Genomic DNA, 12,861 nt, shown 5'->3' with positions numbered 1-12,861 from the left:
ATCTTTATAATGTATTGCAGTTTACATCTTTATAATGTATTGCAGTTTACATCTTTATACTGTCATTTTATGCTGTCAGTCTTTTGAAAATCTCATATCCTTAACTTTCCCTGCATACCACTATTCAATAGTTCTAGGAAATAATTTGCTACCTAAAGGAAGCGTGGATCACATGATCCACACTTCCTTTAGGTAGCAAATTATTTTTAACTAGCTGAATACCTCTTAATGCTAACAACTAGCCTGAACTAGTTCACTGGAACTGGAGAAGTTCTGTGTCACTGCTCTGTGTTTGGCATGCTCTTAAATGATATTGCATGTAAAAAGGATAACACATAAACTGGTTCTACTCTGTGACCAGACATCTGAACCACTTCATGTCCTTAATAAGCAAGGTGGTGCAACCATCTGAATCTCATCTACAGCCCATGGTTAAATTCTAAACGAATAAGATCCGGGGTCCTTAAAGTAAGGATCATAAATATGAGGTTATTGCTGGATTGTTGAAAACATTGTTTTTTTTTTAATTTTATTTATTCTCTTGAAGTTAAAGCCATCAAGCCTTCTCTTCCACACCACCAAAAACATTAAATACAAATACAGATACAAAATTACAAATTAATATAATACTTCTAACATATTAAAAAGATTCACTATCTCAGTGCATGTCACATCACTATGTAAAGCATGCCCTACATCTAGCCCATCAAGAATCTGAAGATCAATTAATTTTGGATGATCAACAAAAGGACGGTTATGCTTTGCAATATCATACACAGTGTGAAACACAGGGCACATGATTTCGTGAGTTAAAAAGTTACGTTCTTCTACAATGTGTCGCAATGAATTCTCACTTTTACTTCTAATAATTGTTTCTGAACTTTAGTGAAATTTGATATCTCTGTGTTCATAAATTTTCTTTCGGAGTTGCTTTTGTTGGCATTGTTTAGACCCTTCCCCCTTTAATACATATTAATCCATTTATTCACTCTGATGCAAAGTGAAAACCCTGATATGAAGAATTTGCACATAGGGTCTGTACCTCTGCATGTTATACACCCCAAACTCCCAACCTTACAAAATAACCAATTGTATTTACCTTTAAATACTATCCACTGGTCGAGTGCCCAGCAAGTCAGCAAATCTTTCCTTTTGTTCAACGTATTAATATTATCGCATTGCAACTGATGGGAATCCTGTGTTTCTGTGGATTCATTACAGACTGCTTTCTCTTCAGAAACTATACACAAACTGTCATTACAAACTCGTTTTGTATTATCACTGTCATCTGAGCTATTTTTCCCATTTAAAGAAGGCACCAATGTACTAATCCATAGTTGAAATAGTAGGCCTACATAAACACAAAACCATTACACAATTTTCTTCGTGCTTCTCGCAATCACAAGCTCTGATAAATAACTGCTCATCTGCTATTCTATTCTTGGTTACTGACTGTTGCTAACAAGTGTTGCCAACCAGAAAATATAAAATATCACAATGGGTCTGTCAAAATTCTGCTACACAATGTGCAATAACGTTTGTTTGTCAATCACTGCAAGATAATGCATTACAGGAAGCTCCAAACTTCCCCGTCCCTTATATCATGCATTCGTAATCAGGTGACTGTTGATATTGACTTTATATACACATTCAAAACTGCAAACAATTGTTGAATAATAACACAATAATGTAGGCATAATTACCGTAAAGGGAGAAAAGTCACAAAACAGAAAAATGTTTCGGGTCTGAGTCCGGTGCATAAAAAAATTCTGGGGCTGGGCCCAAGCTGAATTTAACCACTGTCTACGACTTTTATAACTTGTCTACTTTTTAATGTTGCAAATTAGACACTTTATAACTTATTCAACATAAATAACAATACAAGCAAATCCAGTAACCTAATTATATTTTACTAGCAGAATTGCCAGTCACATTAAGGCATGCTTCTTTACAAAACACAACTGGAAAGCGGATCAAAATCTACTGCGCCTGTGACTTCAATTAATTACTAAAAGATGCCTAAACAGACTGTCCGCTTACATAGTAAGGGTAGTATGGATACCAGTTATAACGATGTGGATTAAGCCACTGAAATTTAAATGGATAGAAAAGGGTGAGGTAACATACACCCACTTTACAGTGTCTATACAAGCGATGTTACTTATTTCTCAACAATACGCTTTTATAGGTTAATCAAAAAATTAACCTTATCTTTAGAGTTCAAGTATAATCAGAGCTTACATAAACGATGACCTTCCTCGACATGATAATTACGCTAATGGTATAATATATACACATACACAGCGAGTGACAGCAAAGACATTAGCTTTCCGGAAGAACTATAATGCTTTAGCATGAAATGTACAACTAACAATTATTATAAATTAACCAAAACATACAACATACTCTTTAACTGGCCGTTGGCACAAATATAACTTGCATATCACACTAAAAGTGACGACCTAGACCACCCACGCCATCTGGTAATAAAAATTAAAAGACTTTATATATATATATATATATATATATATATATATATATATATAAGACACTTTATAACTTATTCACTTTATAACTTATATATATATATATATATAAATATATATATATATATATATATATATATATAAATATATATATATATATATATATATATATAAATATATATATATATATATATATATATATATATATATATATATATATATATATATATATATATATATATATATATATATATATATATTTATTTATTTATTTTTTTTTTTAAATTCATTCAAAGAAAGATGTGCAGCATTATATATTTCTTATCGCATTATATATTTCTTATCGCTTTGGACTTTTACTTTACAGTAAAAGTCAAAAGCTATTACAAATTATCCAGGTATGTAAGATAATTTGAATTTAATTCAATTCTCCTTTTGCTATCCTGGAACATTAATTAAACTTGAAATACAATCTTAAAACTGGCTATAAACAATATGTGCTCCATTATTATTATCATTATTATTATTATTATTATACTATTATGTAACATGAAAAAATAATGTAATAAATTATTCTTATAATTAAAAAATTATTTAAACAAAAAAAATATTATACAAAAAATTCTGAATAATCTTCATTGTTAACATATTAGAAGAACATGTGTTGTAAATACATAATATGGAGGCAAAAAAAATACTATTAAAAATTTTAGTTGAAATCAATGTAGAAAATAAAGCACTTAGAGCTGAATTCTGTAAAAACAAGAAAAAAAGTGTATTTACATTTAAAAAAATCACTGTACCCTACATTTTGTACAGAACAGAAAATGTAATAGTATGCTTTATTGTATATATGTAAATGCTCTGTATGATGATAAGTAAAATGTTATTACAAAACAAATTATTATTTAAAAATAAAAAATAAATAAAAAAATTATTATTACATGTTGCATTCATGTCCACTTTTTTTGGTAGACATCTATGGAGTTACAGAACCTGGTGAGGAAGCCAACTCCATACTATAACATATATCTATTATAAAATTCTAGAACCGAAAAGGCTTCAATCTAGCATAAGTTCTATATTAAAATAGTGGATCCATATTTAACATCGACATACAGAAAAAAAAATTTAAATGCTGAAATTTAACAAGGATCTTATGAGAATATAATCTTTGGCAATAGGTTGCCTTGGTATACACATAATCAAACTGATTATGCACTTACGGCTTCTTCAGCTGTAACTTTGTAACTGATTATGTCTAAAAGTAATTGATTATGTACATTTTGCATCCAAATAAAACCTTATGAGAATATCTTCGTCATCGGATTCCTGGGTTTGCACTACTTCAAAAACATGAGCATCGCCCTGGAGCCCGGCAATGCTGATGCTTTTTATTAAGTGCTAAATTAGGTTTCAATAGGTTTTCATAGCCAGTCCCAAGCCTGGGCAAGAAAAACAGGAAGGTTTGGCAAAGGGCTAATCCCCCTTTCCAATAAAAACGAAATAATTATGGAAACTAAGAATCTTGAACAAACCATACGATGAAAGGAACAAAATACTTTGCAAGACACAAGACAGTGGCTATCACAGCTGAAAAGTAAAAAAAAAAAAAATCAGCTAACGCCTTTTTATTCTCGTATACGGGGAGTAGGTGAGGCCATTTAGCCCTATCTAACTTTTGGAGACTGAGTGGGCAGTTCAATCTCCACTGATACCAATCAGAGATAGATGGCCCAAGGCTATCACTAATTAAGCGGTACACACAGTGAAGAGAGACGGCTCAAATGTGCCGCCATCCCGTGGTCCCTAACCCTAACACAATATATTTAATGTCTGAAAATAATGTGGGTTCTACGGTCGATTTTCTTGAGTTTACAGGACGAAAAACCCGAGTTTCCGGGAGGAAAAACCCGCTCGCCGTGAGATCGACTAACTCGGGAACCGGTCGAAAAAAAGGCTTAGAAAAATTTCCTGTAGTCGCCGACTAGACTCGAAACCAAGTCTTCCTTCGTGCGGCCAAGCGCCGTGGTGTGTAAACGCCACATTCACTGAGCCACACAGGATCTTGCTGAAAAGTAAAAAAAAAAATCAGCTAACGCCTTTTTATTCCTGTATACGGGAGTAGGCGAGGCCATTTAGCCCTATCTAACTTTAGCCCTAGCTGAAAAGTAAAAACAGCAAAAATGAAATCTCAGAATGAAAGCCTTTGGGAGCTCTAAGATGGAAAAAGGGTCAAATGGTGTCACCAAAATATAACTTAAAATTTGCAACATGGAATGTAAGAGCCTTATATTAAATTGGAAAAACAAGACAGGTTAACTCAGGAATGGATGCTTATGATATAAACATCTTGGGAATTAGTGAGCTCAGGTGGATAGGTTCTGTACAGATGGTAACTGGAGATAAACATGCAGTCCTATACTCTGGTCATGAAAACAGACACATAAACGCAGTAACACTAATACTAAAAAAAAGGGCTAAAAGTTGCCTTATTGAATGGAACCAGTGAATGACAGAATTATTATTGCATGTTTCAATTCAATTCAACATATATCAAAATGTCAATAATACAAATTTATGCACCTACAAATGATGCTATTTATGAGAAAAAGGAAAAATTTTATAAACACTGCAAAAAGTAATAAATAAAATACCCACGTGACATTCTTATAATGATGGGCGATTTTAATACAAAAATAGGAAGAAAAATTCAAGACATTTGTAAAGCAATAGGAAAAGAAGCTTGTGGTAGAATAAATCAAAATGGTGAAAGATTAATAGAATATTGCTAGATAAACGACCTAATAGTTCGAGGTGTGTCAATGTCGGGTCTCCCGCGATGGGTCTTTTGACACCACCGTTAAAATAATAATAGTAATATTAATAATAATAATAATAATAATAATAATAATAATAATAATAATAATAATAATAATAATAATAATAATAATAATAATAATAATGATTATAAAAGGATATCCAATATCCATAAATTTGCTTGGATCTCCCCTGAAGGAAAAAGCAGAAGCCAAATTGATAAGAAAATAATAATAAACGGGAAAAAACAAAAGATCACTTTTGAATCACTTCACTTCAGATCATTTCTTAGTACAAACCAAACTAACTTACACCTTATAACAAATAAGACAAACGAAAGTAAGAATAGAAACAGATATGATATAGCAAAACTAAATAACAAAGAAATAAAATAACAATTCATCACATCAATTAGAAAGAGATTCACAAAACTGGAGCAAATGGATGAAGAAGAAAATGATTGTCAAAAAGAGTAAATGATAAATGGAAATTTTTCAATATGTTTATAATGACTGTGCTAACGAACATTTAAAGTTACGGGAGGGAAAATAAACAAAGAATGGATAATAAAAAAAAATCTGGAATTTAATTGAGGAAAGGAAAAGAATAAAAATACTACAAGGCAATACAAAGTCCAAAAGGCTTTATCAAATATACAAAGAAAATGTAATTCTGTTGACAAAGAAATTAAGAAATCAGCCAGAATAGGCAAATGATCTTACACAGAAATCCTGGCAATGGAGGCGAAGAGAGCAGCTGACATGGAAAAACTTAATACAGTATATGAAATAAGGCACAAATTGTCTAGAAAGAAAAAGAAATTGGAAACTTGCATAATGGAAAAAAACGGAAAGTTGTTAACAAAGGAACAGAAAGTAAACCGCTGGAAACAGTATTTTAGTGAAACTTTGAATGTAACAGAAAAGAAAATGGTGACAAGGTTAACACACAAGAAATTCTAAAATAGAACAGGAAGAAAAACGTAAACAAAACGTAATGATTAAAAAAATCACCCTAAATGAGGTAATGAACTCAATAAAGAAACAAAAGTCCGTAAAAGCACGTGGAAATGACAACATATGCATTGAATTACTAAAAGTAGATAAAAGTACTGCTGCAAGAAACAAAATTATACAATCTGTTTCTGGAAACTGAGAAAATAACAGATCAGTAGAAGGAAACAGTAATAGTTAAAATACCGAAAAAAAAAAAGAGGCCTAACATAATGTGAAAATTTGAGAGGAATTATTCTTCTATCTGTGCCATGAAAGGTATTTAGCAGAATATTAATGGAAATAATAAAAAATGAAATCAAAGCTATGCTGAGGAAAAAACAAGCAGTCTTCACAACTGGAGCTGGAACAATGCAACAGACCTTCATTTTGGGAAACATTACAGAACAAACAGTAGAATTTGGCATCTCCTTGTACTTGAATTTTATAGATTTTGCCTAAGCCTTTGATTGCATTAACAAAGAAATCCTCTGGAAAATCTTAAGCACTTATAGTATACCAAATAAGATTAATGTTATCAAACAAATGGATGAAAACAGTATATTCCGAGTTTTTGGTGCTGAACTCGGAGATAAAAGCCGTTCCCAGTGTAACTGGAGTTTACTCTCTGGCCTATTTTTCAATATAGTGATAGACTGGTTATTGACCAAAACCACGAAAACCAAAGCTAGCTTAAGTGGAATTTGACAACACGTCTTGAAGATCAAGATTATGCAGATGATATCATTTTAATTTCTTCTCGTTTCATTGATTTGCAACAGAAAACAGAAAGATTAAGAGAAAATACATATTCAGAAGGCTTAAAAATAAATAAAGATAAGACAAAAGTAATAAGGATTAATAATAACAGTAAAGAAACTCTAAAGATAACACTGAAGTGAAAGATATGACAGACTTTCAATATCTTGGAGCAATAGTCAGCAAAAATGGTTGCACAGATGAAGATATTAAACAAAGAATAATTAAAGCATGCAAGGCTCTCAAACGTTTACAGGCCGTATGGAAATCTGCAGCATACAAGATTAAAACTAAACTGAAGATATTTTTAAGTGAAATTAGATCTATCCTACTCTATGGAGTAGAAACTTGGAAAATAAGTAAAATGCAAGAACAAAAGTCAAAGAGTTTCCAAACCAATGACTTAGAAAATTCTAAAAATTTATTGGCAAAACCAAATATCAAATAAAGAACTATATAAAATAACTATCACAAAAATTATTCAAGAGGAAATCAAACTGCATGGATGGAGATGGATGGGACATGTACTCAGGATGAGCCACGATGATATCCTAAGTGGAATTTTGACTTCGACCCCTGAAGGAAGGCGTAAAAGCGGAAGGCCAAAGCTTACGTGACAAAGGATGATGGAGGAGAAAAATGAAGCTGGATGGTCTAGTTGATTAGAAGCAAGAACACTGGCTCTGGACAGAAAGTTGTGGAAAGAAAGGATCTGAGTGTTATGTGCCATAGGGAACGAAGAGGATAAATTAGGTTTCACCAGCTTGGAATTCCTGTTTGCTTTTATCCGAGACCAGGCAGAAACTTAAAGAAAGCAAAAACTCTCTGATCAGTACCATAGCAAATCTATGCTACAAGATTACATTCATCATATGTGAACTCTATGTAGATGCATAATCACTTATGCGTCTACATAATTCACCTGATGCTATTTATAATGCGTGAGAGTTTTTGTTCAGTTATCTATGATTGGCTACCAAACAAAAAAAATACGCTAATGCCTTTTTATTCCCGTATGCAGGGAGTACGCGATGCCGTTCAGCCCTATCTAACTTTCGGAGACTCAGTGAGTAGTTCAATCTCCACTGGTAGCTAATCAGAGATAACTGGTCCAAGGCTATCACTAATTAAGTGACACGCAGTGAAGAGAATGGCAACAAGTGCCGCCATCTCGTGGTGCCTAACCCTAACACAATATATTTAATGTGGTTTCTACGGTCGATTTTCTTCAGTTTACAGGACGAAAAACCCGAGTTTCCGGGAGAAAAAACCCGGTTGCCCTTGACAGAGATCGACTAACTCAGGAACGGAACGAAAAAAGGGTTGAAAAAATTTCCTCTAGTCGGCGACTAGACTCGAAACCAAGTGTTCCTTCGTGCAGCCAAGCGCTGTGGTGTACAAAAAGATTAAACTCTAAAATGTGTTCTATGTTGGTACAGCACGTACTGAGTGAATTAATAAACTTATTAAGAACAGAAGAGAAAATATAAATTATTACATAGATATAGATAAAGATGAAGTTTACTTTTTGTACTCATTTTTTGTGAAATTAAAATTTTTCTTACGAGTAGTCATTATCACCATCAAATTCCTGCCATGTACCCTCAAGGAGTGTATAGGATATGACAGTTCTATATGAAAAATTTACATCATTACAAACTTCCTATCAACAATTGTCCTCCAAATCAGGCTGTTACCTATCAAAACTCCAACATTATCAGTTCTTATATCTCTATCGTCTAAGGCAGAGCTTCCCAAGCTGTGAGACGCGGCCCCCTTGGGGCCATAGGATTTGTTGAGGGGGGCCGTGAAATAACGAAAACAAATTTAAAATGTTTTAAGACTAAGTATATTTTTTATTTTAAAACAAACGTATTTAACTTTTATTATTTATTATTTCTTTTTTGCTATTTTTTATATTTTAATGGAAAAATTCACACATTGGTGTTGGTTTACAAACTTTGTTTAAAGCGTATTTCAGCACTTAATGAATATTAGTAAATATTGCTTATTCATATATTTAATTTCAAAGCAGTGGTTAATTGTATTTACTTCGAATGCTCTCCAGGGAACCTCCAAATCTTCCTGTCCCTTTCATCACGCGTTTGTAATCAGGGACTGTTGATATTGACTTTATATACATATCAAAACTCGTTTTATATTATCACTGTCATCCGAGCTAGTTTTCTGTTGCCAATAAAAGTTTCGCATATACTTCACACATGAAAAAAAAAAAGCTTAAACAAGTTCATGTGGGAAGATAGTAACTCGCTTGCAGTGGTAAACAACACGCCCTCCCGCAGAGGCAATAAAAACAAGTACTTTTATTATACCAGTGAATAAGGTATGAGGAGTCTGTGTAATATATTTCTCAACAAATAGTGCAATTAGAGACAGCTGGGATAAAAACACACTAATTAATGAATCACATGTCCCCTCATACAGAAACTATTCTGTATATATAGACTGAAACAAAACCATATGTTGCATGGGCAAACACAGTATCTAACTAAAAACTATTGTTATTAATTAGTTGTGTGCGAGTTCGATTTCCCAAGGCAGCAATAAAATTCAACCGAACGTGTTAAAATTCGTAAAAGTGCTAAAACTAAGTTATATATATATATATATATATAATGAATATTATGGCAGTTTCACATATGGAATTCGGTTGAAGAGAGTTAGCATTTCAACTCAATTGTCAGCTATGCTTTTATCTTTCGGTTGCACGATCTTTTGTTAATACCGCACCAATCATATGCACGTTTTAATAACCTGCCTTTGCTGTCTGTTTCGAGTTAGGCTTAATTACCGTAAAGGGAGAAAAGTCACAAAAGAGAAAAACGTTCCTGTTCCGGAGATTCCCTTATTCAGGTAATATTCACTAATTTCATGTTATCAGTCTGTGGTGTGCCAGTATCGGTAAGTGGTGATATTATTTGATATATTCTACGTTAAAAAATTTAACCCTGAGATGGATAAGTGGCTGATAAAAAATAAAAAAAAAATTCCCGCGAATAATCAGAAATACCACGTAAATATTCTATTATATTTTCCCTATTGTAATAAATAACTTTTTTTCAAAATTCTTTGGTCAGTTTCATCGTAACGTCTACGTTTGTGCTCATGTTGAAAACCTGCTACTGCTCTTTCATAATCAACATCATATGTTTATTGAATTTTTTGTAGTCCATTTATAAAAATCCATAAATTTGGATGACTTGTGCTGCTGCCAAAGCTCAATTGCAGTTTTCGATGACAGGCTTCCGCAAAATTATTTGTCCTATCGCTTCCATTTATTGTTCTTTAGTACACAGACCAAATGTTTGAGGGAAAAATCGATGTAGCCCTGGTTCTGTTATTCCTTAGACGACCTATGTATGTGTTCGTAAACCATTCTAAAATTGGTTCAAATTTATTGGATAAATGATTCTCAAGTTCAGAAATAGCGTAAACAATATCTTGTTCTGGAACGAAAGCAAGCGAACTGATCATTTTTGAATTTAAAGCGAATTGCGCATCAGAATTATATCTGGTTAAAAAATTGCATGAAGCTAAATGCTTACGAAGATTTTGTACGAGATAAAAAAAAAGCAACCATTTATGTTAGCTTGTGTAAATACTATACGTAATGCTTGATGAATGGCAATTTCAACATTTATATTTTCGGGGATCTAGTAATAGCCACATTTCATGTATCATATAAAATAATTTTGTGTATGTTTCAAGAGTCTAATTAGGTAATAAACAATATAAAACAGGACCTCCATCCTTTTTAGCCAAAATAACAAAAATTTGAGCAAAGAGGGGGAGAAAGAAAAAATGTGCCATCCATAAATAATTCATTCATGCTTTGGCTCCACACTGCATGGCTTTCACGACCAAAAATTAATATTCTCATGGGGTCGACCTGTTCTGATCCAGAATCAGCCAATGAAAAATGTTCAAATTGTAATGGACTGAATTCATAATTTAAGTATTCTTCAGGGATAATTATTGTTTCCCTAGAATCAGGATTAATTGTGACTTTTAAATTTTTTAATCTTCTTCTTTGAATATTTCTGCACAGACTGCTATGATTTGGAAGCATTCCTTCTACCGCAGAAGAAACATTTTGTAGAACTTCAGTTCTGATTTGTGATGGGTTGCGCATTGTCGTATCTGCTAATTTTTTGGCTGTTGTACTAACTTCTTGCGTTATTACTCTGGCCGCATTTCCAGAATTGCTACATGTGAGTTCCTGTTTTTCAGAAATTAGTGATCCATCACTGACACTTGTCCAAATTCTACCTTTGCATCCTTTGTTTTTATGTTCACATCACCAAAATTGAATTGAACCTTTCTTATCAATCTTGTCTTTAACATAAAGATACGTTTCCAAGCATATTTTTCCTTTGACTTAATATTCTTGAATTATCCATTTCTGAAGAATAGAAACAAGAAATATAAATATAAAAATAAAATTAACTGAAAAATTGCATATCAATAGTGAAATATTTCTCTACTTCAATATAATTGCACTTAGCAATTTGTTTCATTTAAGAGATAATCAAGAGTTTGAAATTTATTTAAATTAATTTAGATGTCACGTATCCATAGTACTGAAAAAATTCTTAATTATATCAATAGTGAAATATTTCTATACTTCTATATAATTGTACATGGCAATTTGTTTCATTTGAGAGATAATCAAGAGTTTGAAATTTATTTAAATTAATTTAGATGTCACGTATACAATTTAGTATACGATTAAGATTATAAATTTTGAATACATACCTTTTATTTACTGAAACTTGTTCTTTGCATGTACCTGTAACGTTGACACAAATATCGGATATGATGTAATAAACAAACAAACAACTAGTCTTACTGTTTAATAGAAGTCAAAATATCTTGCGAATGCGTATTAAACTAAATTAGCGCACACAAAACGCCCAACTAACTTGTTCTTTGCACGTGATAACTGTAACGTTGACACAAATATCGGAAACGATGTAATAAACAAACAATTGGTCTTACTGTTTAATAAAAGTCGAAATATCTTGCGAATGCGTATTAAACTAAATTACTGCACACAAAACGCCCAAATGATAAATCGCCAAACAAGACACCTTACGCAGTGAAGCTCAGAAATACTTCTTCAGACAATAAAAATAAACTTAATTATAAGCGAGATTTTTCAAATTTTATGTTTATTCCATAATTCTATGGGAAATTTCAATATAACTTCAACACAATTCGTAATTCTACACAATAAAAGTAAACTTAATTATAAGCAACATTTTTCAATATTTTTGTTTATACCGTTCTTTTAACTCATTTTTATCTGTAATAGATCAACAGGATAGAATTGCATATTTCATCTTTTATTCCGTCGCTCAGTTGCCGTCGTCCTGTTGTCCGTCGCCCAGTCGACCGTGTCCGATATGCTGTCCTTTGTTGCGGCAACCTGCTGAAATCGCATGCTCAATCATAGAACGTAGAGTTTCACTCAAAATGTTGTGAATATTGCATGTAATGCTGGTCTTGAGGTTCACTTAGGTGGCTATGTCCACGATAGACAACGTCTTTAAGATGTTCTCGCAGCCAAAAGTTGTAGCAGTTCAGATCAGGAGAGCTGTCCTTTGTTGCTGCAACCTGCTGAAATCGCATGCTCAAGCATAGAACATAGAGTTTCACTCAAAATGTGGATACTGCATTTAATGCTGGTCTTGAGGTTCACCGAAGGTGGCTGTGTGTCCACGATAGACAACGTCTTTAAGATGTCCCCGCAGCCAAAAGTTGCAGCAGTTCAGATCAGGAGA

The 12,861-nt window shown here is 32.7% G+C and overlaps 1 protein-coding gene across 1 annotated transcript in view; it reads right to left on the bottom strand.

Annotated features, from left to right (window-relative positions):
• Nucleotides 1-11,849, bottom strand: part of LOC150104381 (TIP41-like protein) — a 115,555-nt gene extending 103,706 nt beyond the window's left edge. Inside the window, exon 1 of the mRNA XM_090396965.1 lies at nt 11,834-11,849. The gene's annotated coding sequence lies outside the window, so the exon portion shown is untranslated. The remainder of the gene's footprint in view (nt 1-11,833) is intronic.
• Between the last annotated feature and the right edge of the window lie 1,012 nt (nt 11,850-12,861).

The sequence above is a fragment of the Typopeltis vanoorti genome, chromosome 8, assembly GCF_054136105.1.
Source record: "Typopeltis vanoorti isolate ZY-2024b chromosome 8, IOZ_Tvanoo_1.0, whole genome shotgun sequence".
In the NCBI taxonomy this organism is placed as follows: domain Eukaryota; kingdom Metazoa; phylum Arthropoda; class Arachnida; order Uropygi; family Thelyphonidae; genus Typopeltis; species Typopeltis vanoorti.
The sequence above is the reverse complement of the archived record's forward strand: the minus strand, read 5'-3'. Positions and strand labels throughout refer to the sequence as shown.